Raw genomic sequence first — 16,722 nt, forward strand, 5'->3', positions numbered from 1 at the left:
AGGTTTTCATAAAAATACAACTTTATTGGTAAAACTTTTCATAATAATACCTGTTTTATACAAGTATTTTACTTATATTAACATGTATTGGGTTATTGTTATTTTGAGATTATTGATGATTAAAATTATTTTCAGTTTTAATTTCAAATGTAGTATCAAAAGTTATATGAACAACATTTCTCCAGAGCCCTCAATAACATTAAAGAATATGGAAGGGACCTGAGACCATGATGTCTAGACTAGCTAACAAATGTTCACAGATTATGTATAAAATTATGTTAAAACTTCTATTGTTGTTTGCCTAAGTATATTTATAATTTTATATTTGCATATTTACACAGAATACATTTTTTAAAGAGAGATTGAGAGAGGGAGAGGAAGAGGGAGAGGGAGAGGGAGAGGGAGGGAGGGAGGGAGGGAGGGAGAGGGAGGGAGAGAGAGAGAGAGAGAGAGAGAGAGAGAGAGAGAGAGAGAGAGAGAGAGAGAGAATTTTTTTAATATTTTAGTTATTGGCAGACACAGCATCTTTGTTTTGTATGTGGTGCTGAGGATCGAACCTGGGCTGCACGCATGCCAGGCAAGCGAGCTACCGCTTGAGCCACATTTCCAGTCCTACATTTTGTACATAATTATAAGAAAAATAAAATTTCAATATAAGGACATATGGCCTTTGGATAAACTACATGAAGTCAAAGCACAATAATCATTACTTTGTTTCATAAAAGACTAGATGATTATTTATGTGTGTTTTAAATAGTTTAGCACATGAAATCTGGTATTTATTCAAATAGCCCACAAGAAAGTTTATGAGATTATAATTAAGAAGTTAATTATAAGATTTTTTTTCAAATGGTCACACTTGACAAATAAATATTTACTGTTTATAATTTATCAGTATTTTAGGAGCCAACACTGAATAATTTTTCCCAAATATTCTGAAGATCAATTGCTATTAATTTTAATTTTTTTGTGTGTATGTGTATCATGGAATGGTATTTTATGTATTCATAATTTTAGAAAATAATAGTATATTTATCAAAAATCATATTTTTAACACAAATAGTCTGAGAATGAATATCCTTAAGTTGGTAATAGATATCATAATTCAGCCTTTTTATTGTGCTTAAACTATGATAGCTATTACTAATTTACTGAAGAGAAAAAATAATGTTATATCTTATATAATTTAGTAGGAGCTCAAGTGACTATGGCTTTCTTCATTTAGTTTTCTTCTACCTTTATACATGCAGAGAACCCACAGAATCAAATGTCATGAAAAAGCAAAAACTGTGCTTCTAGAGAAGTTAGGGATAAAAGGTTGATTTGTATTTCATGTCAGTATTTTAACATTTTTGTTAAGGTTTGTGTTACTATGAAAACCTTCATGTCATCAGATATTTCAAAATTTTGAAACAAGATTTTTCAGTAATTTTCTTTTTGAGAATTAAAGATATCTCTAAAAAAATTGCTTAAAATATCACCGCATGAAAATTGTGATTATACCTTAACACTGTAACCTCCATCATAAATCTCTCCTAGCCTGTCATTTGCTAGGAAATATATATAAATATATATATATTTGAATGACTGTATTATAATTAATTTTTTTAAAAAAAATTCTCTTTCCATGTTTGAAACATTTTATAATCCAAAAATAATTTCTGTAAATTACAGAAGACAAGAAATAATTAGGACACAAAAACTCTCACAAAGTTTCTTTAGCAAAGTTTTATACATGCCAAGTATTAACTGTACCTGGTGGTAGTAAGAGCCTCCATGTAACAACAAAAATCAAGGAGTGATCCCCATAGTCTCTGGCTTTAACCATTATACATTTGATGTATTTTGTGAGTATTGGGGATTGAATCCAGGGCCTCACACATGCTTAACAACTGCAAAACCACAAAGTTAACATGCCCAGCCCACAAGATTTCACTTTTTTGATAATGGTACTGTGGTTTGAACCCAGGGCTTCATACATGGTAGTAAGCACTCTGCCACTAAGTTACATCCCCAGCCATTAACCATTATACATTTGTTAAAGGGAACAGTTATTATAAGATTTCTTATAAGTTTATGAGATGTTTTCAATTTAGTGTGATTGCTGTCAGTGCCTTGATTTAAATATGTATACATATATATGTATAAAATACATATACACATATACATAAGCATATATTTACATATTATGCATATTACATCTATACTATAAATATACTATAGATATATACTATCAATATATTGTAGGTAGATGTTTATATCCTCATCCTTTATATTTTTTCCTCTTAAAACATATTCTATTAGAACTTCCTCAACTCTCAGTTTTTGGATTCTGCTAATTAACAAAAAGCTTTACCTGAATATGAACATAGAAAGCTAGTAATTTTTGAATATAAGTGACAGAATTTCTATCTTATCAACTTTTGTTAAAGCCATCATTTTTATTGAAGTCGTTATTATTTTACTGAGAAGAAATCCTACTAATCTGAATAATAAAACTGAGAGAAAACATTTTTTTAATATTTATTTTTTAGTTATCGGAGGACACAACATCTTTTGTTTGTTTGTGGTGCTGAGGATTGAACCCGGGCTTCACGCATGACAGGAGAGCACGCTACTGCTTGAGCCATTTCCCCAGCCTGAGAGAAAACATTTTTAATGAAAAAAATTCATGTCATCTTATAAGTTATGAATTTCTAAGATTCAAGTAGCATAAACTCTAACCTCAAATTTTTTAAGGAGAATCTTTATTATGCATAAATTTTGGCAATGATTCTTCTTAACAGCATAATTCTAGGCCAAAAATTCTATGATGTTAAGAAAGTAAAGAAAGAGAATAGCACACAACTTATCTTCCCATCTGTACTTCAATTTATATTTAATTCTAATAGTTATTCAGAGAAAACTCTTCTAAATAAGAAAATAATGACTTAAATTATTTCTTCATATCGAATTAAATTTAAACCACTTGATTTCAAGCCTTAAAATCTAAGTCATAATTATGACAAAGTGAGTTCTCCTGAAGTTATATTATAATATTAACACATTGTAAAAGAATGCTATTAAATTTTCTTAGTAAATCAAAGTAGAGAGTAAATACTATCCTTAATGTGGAAAAACAGACATGCAAAAATAACCAGGAAATTTTTTTTATCTAGCAGTGATAAGCAATAACCCCATCAAACATTAAGTTTTGTATAAGCTCTCTAAAATTAAAACAATATAATGCTGCCCACAAATAGACCAAAAAATATGGAATGAAAGAATTTACAGAAATAGTCTTGACTCAAGTGTGGCATTACTATGGAATAAAACTGCTATCAATTCATTGGGAAAAATATGGACTTTTTAATTAGTGCAACTGGAACAAATTGTTAAGACATTTGGAAAAAGATAAATTGAGATTACTATTCCATATTAAACAAAATAATAAACCCAAATGGATAAAGAATGTAAAAAACAATAACAAATAAGCAAAAACAGAAATCATATTAAAGTATAGCATGGGCACATATATTACTCTGAGCATAGGAAATAACACTCCATTTCTCAAAATACAGATATAATAAAAGAATATTAATAGTTTGACAACATTAAAAGATTTCTTATAGGTTAAAAAAATTCATTTTGATCCAAAAGCAAAGTCACAAGATAACTCTCAAACTGGGGGAAATATTTACAACATTTATCACAGGTAAAAGACTAATAACCATATTATATACAGGTATTTTTAAATTTAAGAATTTAAAAGACCAAACTTCCAATAGAAAACAGGGCAACAGAGAACATGAAAAAACTACAATGAAAACAAAATTTAAAAAGACAAAAACATATGAAACAATGTTTCCTCTCATAAGTAAATTTAATTAAAGCAATGGATCTGACATTATTCACAGTATTCATATACATATTCATGACATACCATTTTTATTTTTTTTCATGTTTATGCACTACTAGGTATCCATCTCAGGTTATCTAGCATCTATGCTAGAAAAGTGCACTACACTGAGCCACATCCCTGCCCCATTTCTAATTTTTGAATTAGCAACATTTTGAAATTATAAATAGACACATGAGGAGGCAATGAGGAAAACAGTATCCCCACACACTGATAAATAGCTATTATTAATTGAGCATTTATTATGTGGTAGTGCTTTACATACTCAATTTCATTTAGAATTTACCATAACTAGTAGGGTTGCTTATCATCTTCTGGTTTAGATATTTAGAAACCAAAGCTTAGAATATTTAAATTACTATCCCAAGGTCACACAGGTGGTATTTGAGTGAGAATAACCTGAATGACTGTGTAGTCCAAATTCTATAAATCATAAACTTATTTAAAAAATGTCCAGGGGTCACACTGAAAAAAGAGGAGGATCTCCTGAAGAGGAGGGACTTAATAAAAATAATTATTTGTTGTCTCTTGATAAGGGAGGTTTCTTTTACCTAGTCACACTTAAGTTTCCCACCCATCCTTCTTTCCTATGTAAAAAAGCTTGGCAAAAACGAGGTCAAAAACTTAACACATTTATTTGGCAACAGTTATTTTTCCAAAAGAATTAACAGAAGAAGAACCAATTAAAACTGTGTCTGGCTTGACACTGGTACGTATGTGCAATCCTAGCGGCTGGGGAGGCTGAGGCAGGTGGCACACAGATTTTGAATTTAGAAATTTAGTGATACCCTGAACAACTGAGCGAAATTCTGTCTCTATATAAAATATGAAAAAGGGCTGGGAATGTGGCTCAGTGGTTAAGCACTCCTAGGTTCAATCCTCGCATCCCCTCACACGCCCCCAAAAAAGATGAAAAAAAAAACATTGGGAGTGCCTCCTAATCAGAAAGAGGCACAAAATCTTTGTTGTTGGGGATTACTAAGCCTGGGGCTGATGTTTGCCATCTTCCCAAGTGCAGAGAAGTGAAATGTTCCTTTTAATTGTGAAGAAAAAGGCCAACACAGACTGAGAAATAGAAATAATATGATTGCTCAAGTCTTTTATGTTCCTCATTCCAACATTGTCAAAGCACTTCTTCCCTAAACTATTTTTTAAAGTTATTTCAGGAAGAAATATTGCAACTAATTTAATTTGTTTTTACATAGAACCACAAAGGCATGTTAGTAAAACTTTTTGATTAAGAGAAAGACTAATCATAAACGTGATTAACATGTCATTGAGGTATACACTGAACAGAAGGGAGAGGGATTGGAGGCAGCACCCTAGAGAATTGATCTAGTGCAAAGCTAGACCTGGTGAATGATGTCAATACCTAAAATGGATTGATGGAAGAGCTGTTAGGATAAGTAAGTAAAAACACTACCAAAGAGGTAACCACAAGGAGATGAGTTTGAGTTCAGCTCAGGATGGGACCTTTTATTCTGAACCAGTAACTGCTAAAGGTAGGCATAGCTGGTTTCAATAGAAAAGATGGTTGAGAGTGTAAATAGAAAATGAAGAACAAATCTTAGACCCTAACCTTGTAATACTTGTCAGGAACAGAAAAAGCAACTGAATAAAAAAGACTAAGGAATATAGAAGAAGTAAAGGAAAAATAGTAGGAAAAAAAGGAGTTTTTCATGTCAGTTTCATTTTGTTTTTGGATGAAGTGTGACTTCAGGTTCATGAACCTGATTGGTCTCAGAAAATGTGGTAGAATCCAAATAAAATCCAAACAGCCAAGTTATGGATTTAGCTTTCACATTTGTACTCCTGTTGTATCCTGAAAATTTCAGCTCAGGACACGATGTTCCATCTTAAACATTTCTAGCACATTGTGCCAGGCTTTTTGTGATTTATGTTCTTAATATGACACGTTAAATTAGTAGGTATTATTGTATTATGTTTTACTTTATCATGAATGATTTATCACCTAAAGCTAGATATGTTTCAGGAAAAAAATGTACTTAAAATAATGTTGAGAAAAAATAATAAAATTAATATGAGTGCTGTTTACAATGTAATTCATTATAAACAGTAAAAAAAAATAAAAATAAAAATAAAAAAATAAAACAGGCAATTGAGCATTGCCCTGAAAAACTTCACAGACAAGTTGGCCTGTTGCTGATTAAGGAATTAGGTTTAAAAGTCTTCTTCTTCATTCAATGTCTGCATGATTTCAATGCAAACAAAGAAGATATATCTGTTTTTTGTTTTTAAGTGGGAAAACCTCTAAATATGGATTACTTAATCAGAGCTGAAAAAACAATCACAGAACAGATGGAAGAATTTTCTGGATCACTCTCTACTGCTTAGGATTCAAGGTTAAGTAGTCAGAGCCAGACTACAGCAGAAATTACTCAAAATTGCAAATGCTGCCTGAAAAGCTTGTAATAACATTTTGTGAATGTATGCCTCAAAAGGGAAAATCAGAAATTTAACATTGCAGATTTATCCTTTATTCTCACTGAACTTTCCATCTCTTCATTTTAAAATCGAATACATTGCTTTAATATAAAGTGCAATACTTTCAAATATCACTGACATAAACACCATCTCAAATCAAGTTTTCCTTCATTTTCCAGATATTGCTTGTTCTCTAAAGAAAACATTTAAATATTCCTTCATGTTTTATATCTAAATTATGTTTCTTTTAAAAATATAGAAAACTAACCAATAGTTTTTTTTGAAAAACTATTGCTTTTATGAAGATGAGTTAGAATTAACTATTACCTGTTTTTTCTGCTAGTACAACTAACATCTTTGGACAGTACATAAAAATCAAATGAAATCAAACCAAACAAACACTATTCTGAAAGGTGGAGAGAATGTCAAGTGGCTAGCTATCTTAAATTCAAGAAATTATTAAAAATGGCAAGAGGTTGCCAGTTGCGGTGGCGTAAGCCTGTCATTTCAGCTGCACAGAAGACAGAGGATGAAGGATCTGTTGTTAAGTTAGCTTTAGCAACTTAGTGAGACCCTGTCTCTAAAGAAAGTCTTTTAAAAAGAATAAAGAAGGTGTAGAAATGTTGATTGCTTGCTTACTATTTAAGTGCCCCTGAGTTCAATCCCCATTACCAAAAACAAGGCAGGTATTGAATTCTTGGGTTTTCTTTTTTATGTCATGTATCCCAGACATGAAAGAAATTGTTACAGTCTGAATTTAAGGTTATTGGTTATAGATTAGAAATTATATATTAATAAAATATTAATTACTAAAATAATAGGATTAGAAAATAAGTGTTACAGAATTAGTAATGTTAAGTTACTCCAGTCTGCCATAGTTAAAAGATAAAACGTAACAATATAACAATAATAATGACTGTAAGACAAAGAATCTAAGTTGCTAACACTGATATAGAAAATATAGTGTGATAAGTGTAAGCTTAGAGGTCTAATATAGTTACACATATTTTCAGATATTTACAGATTAATATAGAGATGGATATAGAGATGGATGTAGTGTTATTTTTAAATTGTTTTTGTGTAGACCTATACGAATAAGGATGTAGATCTAACAAATGAGGATATAGGCCCCCATAAATGAGTATACATTTTTCTCTTTTTGCTCTGCTAACTGCATTTTCAGCCCTTGTATTTTGCTTGCTTGCAATTTGCAAAATTCCATAGGAAACTCCTCAGGGTAGGATTTTCTTTGCTATTTTCTTCCTGAAATACTTTGGTCACAAACAACTCAGGGCTGCTGTTTTTTTCAGAGAACACTTGGTCTCTGATGAAAGCAGTCCCTGGCTAGGTAAAATTGACAAAATACAAAGTTTTGATTTGTTTCTAATTCAGAATTAGTGTGTTTTCTGAGTGGTCTCTGCATAACAAAATAATGACCTAAAAAATAACTTAAAACATTAACAGAGACAGACAAAATTAAATTAAAAAAGGAAAAAACAAAAAAAAGAAAGAAAAATGGCAATTGCTTCCTCTTTCTCTATACCCAAATGTTCAGGAAAGAGGAAACCTCGAAAGAGAGAACACTTCAGGCAATAATCTTGCTACTACAGTGAAAAGTCACAAGAGTGCCTCTATTTTCACCCATAGCAGCAAAGGCTGAGTACAGAGCCCGTACTTCTTTTAAAAAAATTAGTTGTAAATGAAACATTTTATTTATTTATTTATTTATTTGTGGTGCTCAGGATTGAACTCAGGGCCTCACACATGCCAGGCAAGTGCTGTACTACTGAGCCACAACTCCAGCCCCAGAGCCCATACTTCTACCCTCACCAACTATAATGAAGCAATCAATATCCTCTCCTGTTGGGGTGGTATCAGAAGAGTCCAAAATACAGTTAGACCTTACCAAAAGCAGAAAAGTTTCTGTTTCCTTCTAAAACCACCTTCAAATCAAAAGAGAATTAGGTGGGGAATTCATATTTTCTATCTTCCACCACAATAACCATTATAGTAAGCAGGAAGTCCTCAGGATTGTGTCAAGGATCATGCCACAGGTTTGTTGTTGTTACTGTTTTCCTGTTTTGGTTTTGTCCCTCTAATGCACATAAAAGTTGTTGGATGGATGTACTTGGGTATGCTGTCTATAAGAATCTCAGTGAATATATATTATTTACAGCTGAAAAAATGATAGAGAAGATACATCTTTAAAACATTCATGAGAAGGCAGAAGTGGCTATATTAACATAAGCTGAAGTACATTTCAAACAAAAAGTATGATGAATAACCAAAAGAGATATATATGTAATAATAAGTGGTTAAATCCAACAGAACAATATAAGTATTCTAAAAATGAGCAGAAATGAACAGGTATAAAACATGTAAAAGTAAAATTGATAGATTTTTAAGGACAAAAATAGACAAATAACCAATTACTTTTGAAGATTTCAATACCTTTCTCTTAGCAATAGGATGAACATATGGTAAGAAAATGAACCAGTCTAGAGAATTAATCATGAACACCCGCATCATTCTGCAGTCATGTATAACAAAATAGCATAAATGAATAAATTTAAAAATGAATACCTTCAAATAACATATCTATGTAACACTTAAATTACATACCACGTAAAACCAAAGTAAATATTCTTCTATAAACAACTATCTTCAAGCAGTTGATGGTTCATACCAAACTCAAATAGTAGTTCTTCCACCACACACAACCTCCAACACTATCAAAATCTCCAACCAGAATTATACATTCCTTAGAACTTGTAAACAATTTAAAACATCGGCATTACTCAAAGTCTAAAATTCAAACTATGGCTCATTTTTGGTGTTAAGCATTGAAAAAGCATAATGCCATAAATAAACCATTATATTATCATGTAGAATAGTTTCATTGTGTAAAAAAAATATTATCTTAGCTCTGCCTTTTCATCTCTGCTTCTTCCCTAGCTTCTGGCAACCACTGATTATTTTACTTTACCCACAGTTTTGTTTATCCCATATTGTCATAGTGGGAATTAAGTACCACATAATTTTTTCAAATGGATTCCTTCCCTCACTTATATGCATTTGAGACCCTCCCTGCCTTTCATGTTTTAGTAGCTTAGTCATTTAATGGTGAAAATCTTTGATTATCTTAATATGTGAACGTTTACTTTTCCATTTATCTACTTCAGAACACTTTGGCTGCTGCCATGTTTTATACCTGTAAATAAAGCTGCTATAAACACCCAGGTTTTTTGATTTTATGTGGATATAAGTCTTCAAATTCTTTGAGAAAATACCAAGGAAGATGATTGCTAAAGTACATGATGAGGATGTTTAGTTTTAGAAGAAATTGCCAAAGGCTCTTACAATGTGACTGTACACATAATATGTATATTTAATTATATGCATAATAACCAATATTGTTACTATTATTTTAAACATTACTTTTTAGATCGGTTTAAAAATGAATAAGATTTTTATCTTATCTCCCTACTCTTTTTCTAATACTTCATGTAGATACAAGTTTCTGATTTATATTATTATTTTCTCTCAGAAGAACTTCTTTTTAATATTATTTGTAAGTCAGATCTACTGGCAACAAATTTAATGTTCTTTGAGGAAGTCTTGATTTCCTTTATTTGTGAAAAATTATTTTACAGGGTAAACTAGTATAGGTTTTTTCTACACTTTAACAATTTATTTTATTCCTATATGGAGGAGAATTCCTGAGGAGAATTCAGATGTGTCTTTTCTTGGTCTTTATTTATTGTAGTATGTTTATACATAATAATGGGGATTATTTTGACATTTTCATAAATGCATGTAACATAGTTTTCCCATTTCAATCCCCAGTATTGTCCATTGATTTTACTCCTTCCACCTCCAAACACCCTTAGTCTACTATATTTGTTCCTTCCTATTTATCTATTTATTTCCTTAAATGAGGCATTGTAGTATATTTAAAATCATAATGTATTGTGCTATATTCATACATATACCTAGCAGAATTTGGTCAACTTAATTCCCTAGTTCTCCTCCCCATTTCCTCTGCCTTCATCTTTGATTAATCACATAAAAACTTAGTGGAGAACTGCATCAACAGACTAGACCAATTTTAACATTATGAGGAATCAAGGATAATATAGGTGCATTGGAATACTTAGAAATAAAGGAAAGAAAACAATGAATAGAATATATAGAGCTCTGGAACAACATTAAAATGTCAAACTTGAAACTTAGAGGCATTGAGGAAGGAGAAGAGAAACAAACTAATGGAATAGAAAAATTATTCAGTAATATAATAGCAGAAAATGAGCTTAATTTGAGAATATTGTAAGGTTGAATAGTATGTGACTTGGCTCTGCTGTAATGGTAAATAGGGTTCAGTGTCCTCTTTCAAAATGGTTCTAATGTTGGGAAGAGTTGAGGACACAAAGAGTAGAGTATTAATACCTGAATATTCACCCAACCAAAGGCACTTGAAAGAAGCTCACAAAATTGTTCCTTGCTAAAAGAAGTAATAATCATCCCAATAGCTGGGTAGACATACAAGCAGTACGAAAAACAAGGGAACAAACTACCTAAAACAGCCTACAACACACAGCAACTGACCACATTTACACTACAGTAAAAGACATGTCAGAAAAAGACTTCAGAAAATTTATAGTTAAAATGGTCATTGAGCCAAAGAATATTTAAAAAATAAAATTAAAAATATTGGATTAATAAGATCATTCCTATAAAGACGTAGAGGTTCTGAAAAAGAATAAAATGAAAATCCTGGAAATGAAATACTTAATAAAACAAATTAATAATTAAATACAAAATATACACCAATAGATTAGACCACTCTGAGGGTAGATCTTCTGGCCTTGTAGACAAAGCATATAATCTTGAAAATAATAAATTTAAAATAAAAAGATGTTAAAAAATCATGAACAGGATATTCAATAACAATCTGGGTAAATATCAAGAGACCAAATTTAAATAATCATTGGAGTAAATTAAAGCTCTGAAATACCAACTGAAGGACTGTACAATCTTTTTCAATTAAATAATAACCGTAAAACATTCCAGATCTTAGGAATGAGATGGAAATTCAAGTCTAAGATAGATTATATATATATTCCAAATAGAACCACAAAAGATCTTTTCCCAGACATATTTTGAAGTAAGTGCCTAGTTATGGAACAAGGATAGAATTTTTAAAGCTGTTAGAGAAAAATGGAAATTCACATTTAGAGGTAAACTAAGTCAGATTTCAAATCATTCCTCAACCCAGAACTTAAAATCCTAGATGGCTTGTAATGATAAATACCAAGGCCCAAAAGAAAACAGGCACCAACCTATTTCAGTATAGTCAGCAAAATTTTCCAAATATTGAAAATGAAATTAAAAATTTTCATAATAAGTAAAAAATGAAAAAAAATCAAAACCATTTAACCTACACAACAAAACATATTCAATGAAGTATTTCATGCAGATATATAAAAAATGAAAGTGGAAACCAGCAGCAAGATGAATTGCATTAGAAAAATAGTCAATTAAATCAGAATAAAGTCTGAATCACTAGAAAAAAATTGTAGGAAATAAAAATCATCTTTCTATAATAACATTTATTATAAATAGCCTAAAACTCTTTCATCAAAAGACACAAATTATAAAAACAAGACCCAACCATATATTGTTTGCAAGAAGTTTACCTCAAAAATATAATGACATAATGAATTTTTAAAAATGGGGGAAAACGTACCATACAAATAGAAAACAATTTCAGATAAAGTAGATTTCAAACCAAAATTAATCAGAAGAGACAGGATCATATCAAACTGGTTATGGAAAGCATCCAACAAGAAGATACAATGCTTGTAAATATTTATGCCCCAAACAATGCTGCATGTATATACTTAAAACAAAATCTGCTCATCAGAAAGAATCAAGTAGACCACAGTAAAAAAAAAATGTTGGGTGAGTTCAGCATACATCTCTTACACTATATAGGCCATCAACCATAAAATATATAAAACCTCTTCAGAACTAAAAAGTGTTACTAATTAAATGGATCTCACAGACATCTACAGAATATTTCATCCATTGACAACTGAATTCATTTTTATCTCTGTGGCATATGGAACATTCTCTACAACAGATCATATTTTAGTGCACAAAGCAAATTTCAGCAAACACAAAAAATAGAGATAATTCATTGCATTTATAAATATCTTATAAATTGCATCTTATAAAATAATAACTATAAAATTATAAATTAATGACAAGATAAAAAGCAGAAACCCTCTAACACGTTAGTATTAAATAATATACATTTTAATGAGAAATGAATCACAGAAGAGTGCATGTAGGGAAGAAATAAAAAAAAATTCTTAGAAACAAAAGTGTTAAAGTTTATATATGAGGTGTTCTCCAAAGGCTCAGGTGTGAGATAATGCTCTTGCAATTTAGAAATGATAAGGTTATGAGAGTATCAACCTAAACAGTGTATTAGTCCACTTAAATGGATTAAATGAGTGGTAACTATAGGCAGCTAAGGTCTGGCTAAAGGAGGTAGGTCACTGGGAGTGTGTCTTTGGAGTTTGTATTTTGTCCCTGGTGAGTGGAGTTCTTTCTTCTTTTTGGTGGCTATGTCTTGAACTGTTTTCCTCTTGCACATGTTTCTGACATGATGTTCTGCCTCATCTCTGGTCCACATAAATGAAGTTGGCCATCTACGGACAAAGGCCTCTGAAACCATGAGCTCCAAATAAACTTTTTCTTCTCTAAAATTATTCTTGTCAGATCTTTTGGTCACAGTGATTAAAAGCTGATGACAAAAAAATAGAGATACAATATATTAAAATCTCTGAGAAAGAATGAGGGAAGTTCTAAGAGAAAAGTTTTGAGCACTGAGTCCTACATTAAAAAAAATAGATACCAAATAAATAATCTAATATTATATCTCAAGGCCCTAGAAAAAGAACAAGGTAAAAATTAGTAGAAAACAAAAAATAATTTTAAAATCATGGTAGAAATAAAGACAATTGAGACTAAGAAGTAATAAATATGATCAGTGCAATAAAGAGTTGATTCTTTGAAATGATAAGCAACAAGGATAAAGTCATAGGCAAACTAATCAAAAGAAAGAGAGAGATGACCCAGATTAACAAAGCTACTAATGCAAAAGGAGATATCATGATAGACACTACTGAATCCAGAAGATCATTGGAAACTATTTTGAAAATGTATACTCCATTAAGCTGGAAGATGTCAAAGAAAGTAACAAATTCCTAGAGATATTTGACCTACCCAAATTGAACCATAAGAATGTAAAACTTAAGTAGACCAATATGAATTCATGAAAATGAAACAGCTATTAAGTCTTTAAACAATGGAACATCTGTGACCATATGAATCCTTAGCTGGGATCCGTCAGACCTTTAAAGAAGAAGTAATGTAGTACTCCTCAAATTTAATTCCATGAAATAGAAAAGGAGAGAACAATACCAATTCATTCTGTGAAGCCCAGTAATATCCTAATAGCAAAACTAGACAAAGACACATCAAGAAAAGAAAATTTCAGACCAATATCCCTGATGAACATAGATGCAAAACTCCTTACCGAACCACACTAAAAAAATCAAAAAGATAGTGTGTATCCTGATAAAGTGGATTTCATCCCAATTATTCAAGGTGTGTTCAAAATATGTCAATAAATAAACGTAATTCAGCACAAAAGAGAGTTAAATTAAAAAATTACATGGTTATCTCAATAGATTCAGAAAAAGTATTAGACAAAATCTACTACCCACTTATGTTTAAAACACCAGAAAAAAGGATCAAAGGAAGTTGCCTCAACATTTTAAAAGATATCTATTTCTCAACAGTGAGAAACTTGGCTGCCACCTTTCATCTTTCATTTATTTGACTTTACAATTCAAATATACCTGAATAATCTTTTTACTTATTTTTAAATTCTGCTAGCTTACCAATATTCAACTTAAATAACAGATTCTTAGCATCAATAGACAAATATAAAAATCATAAATTTTTATTTTCACACTTAATTTAAAAAAATTCTTCATTCCTGATATATCTGCTTCAGTATATGTCAAACAGTTGGCAAACTATAGAAAGGCAAATTTAGTGTCAGTATGATGGTCATCATGAGAGAAAATTTTACTCACATAGAATGAATTTTTTTACATCTATAGACAATTCACATTGTACTAATAAGTATAGTCAGAAATATTAATATTTACAGAATTCAAAATTAAAAAGCTATAAAATATTTTCCATGATAGTATAAGACAAAATAAACTTACTACAATAAGGATATTTATGTACTGGTAGGCATTTAATTAAAATCATTTATTGTCTTTTGAGCAATGGGAAAAAATGTGTACTATGAAACCCTTAGCCAAAAGAAAGCTCAAGAAGGTCTAATAATATGAAAGAAAAAGAACCTCAAAACAGAACTATGTGAGGTAGCACATTACCTGATGAAAAGAACAATTCCATAAGTCTTAACAATCCTAAATTTGCATGTTCTCCCAAATTTTTTAAAGTACATGAACACATAAAATGATAGATCCATAAGCAAAATACTTAAAACCCAATGACAAAGATGAAGATTTCAATAGCACTTGTTCAATAATTAATAGAAAATTTACACAGAAATTCAACAATCCATAGATGATAATCTTTATGAAATAATCAGAGAACTTGAACTAATTGACATTTACAGAACAAAATCCCACCAACAACAAAAACAGCACTTCTTAAATACACACAGAATATTCAACAATCTAGACAACAGAGGAAACAAACATCAAAATGTATAACTGTTGATATCATATAAATTTTGTGTTCAATATCAATGCGGCTTGGGTAAATAGTTCAGTGGTACAGCACTCAGCAGCATACTTAAAGCACTGGGTCCATTCCTGGGCAACATGTACACACACACACACACACACACACACACACACACACACAAATGAGAAAGAGACAAATAATGTATAACATCCCTAATATTTGGCAATCAAACAGCATAACTTCAAATAATCCAGGAGTCAAAGATACAAATATAATTTTTAAACACTAGATAGCTGATACAGGTAAATTCTATGGATTGCATTTATTTAGTGTTGAGAGGAACATGGGTATCATTAATTGTTTCTATTAGAAAAAAAAATAGTTTCAAAATAATTATCCAGAGCATTCACATTGAAAAGAAGAAAAAAAATCAATCTATGTCAACATATGATAAATATTAAACTCAGAATCAGCGAAATAAAAGAAAATGAAGAAAATTCAATGCGAACATGGATATTAAATATATATATATAATTGATAAATTTCTAACCATACGAACTGAAGAGGGAGACAAAAATTGTCAATATCAAGAATAAAAGCAGAGCACCTTGAATGACCCCATCCATATTAACAGGAAAATAATATAATGCTACATAGCTCTTGATCCCCAAATTTGGCAATTTTGTTTAAAACAGATAAATTCCTGGAAATAGATTTTGTATTAGTCATTTTAAATGAAAAGAAACCTTAAATTGGCAACTCTCCTTCCTCAGTTTCCCAATAATTGGGATGACAGATGTGGGCCACCATGTATTGTCTTTGTCTAATTTTCAAATCAATTTCTTATTTTGAATAAGAAATGTGTGAAATTATATAAAGAAAACGTAATTTTATTTGTATTAATACATATGAGTAAGTATACATACCTTCCTAAAAGATTCCTGTAAGGAAAATATAATTCCCTGTTTGTACTGGCAGGTGGATTCCTTGTAAGCAGCAACCTCTGCAGCCAAACAGCTCTTGATAGCAGGCTCTGCCCCGACCAGTCTTCCAGCAGCTCCCAGAAGCTCACCACCAATCTTTACTGCAGATACCAAAGTCAAAGTCCACCCTCGAAAACAAGAGAGTGCGTGCAGCTATGGTATATATACCTCTTGGGTGGATGCCATTGGTTTACTGTTATGCTAATAAGGGTTTGTAAAAAGTAGCAAGACTATTGGTCCAAATTTACAAACTGCGCATGTCACCATGCCCCTTGATGAGAAACCGGAAGTCAGGGCAGAGCATGAGTCCCTTTCCAAACCACCCTTAGCTCAGCCCCCCTCATGTTCCTTGTTGCTTCCTGAGAGCAGGAGCCCGACCAGGTCCGGAGCAGGAGCTTTCAACGCCACCCCTGGAGCCGCTGCCTCTGCTGGAGCGCTAGAGGAGCTCCCGCCACCAGAACTGCCGCCGCCTGAGCTGTAGCCGACATGGAGCAGCTGCCAACGCTGTCTCAGGAGTCAACACCCCGGGGAACCAATGTCGCCACCGCTGCCGACCTGAGCCAATGCTGTGGCCTTCAGAGCACAGGAATCTGT

At 31.5% G+C, this 16,722-nt stretch overlaps 1 long non-coding RNA gene across 1 annotated transcript; it reads right to left on the bottom strand.

Moving 5' to 3' along the window:
- Positions 1-12,639: 12,639 nt before the first annotated feature.
- On the bottom strand, positions 12,640-16,291 carry LOC144378402 (uncharacterized). Its single transcript, XR_013440056.1, has 2 exons — positions 16,072-16,291; positions 12,640-13,154 (listed from the first exon to the last, which is right to left on the bottom strand). It is a non-coding gene; the product is annotated as an uncharacterized LOC144378402 (long non-coding RNA).
- Positions 16,292-16,722: the final 431 nt, after the last annotated feature.

The sequence above is a fragment of the Ictidomys tridecemlineatus genome, chromosome 6, assembly GCF_052094955.1.
Source record: "Ictidomys tridecemlineatus isolate mIctTri1 chromosome 6, mIctTri1.hap1, whole genome shotgun sequence".
In the NCBI taxonomy this organism is placed as follows: domain Eukaryota; kingdom Metazoa; phylum Chordata; class Mammalia; order Rodentia; family Sciuridae; genus Ictidomys; species Ictidomys tridecemlineatus.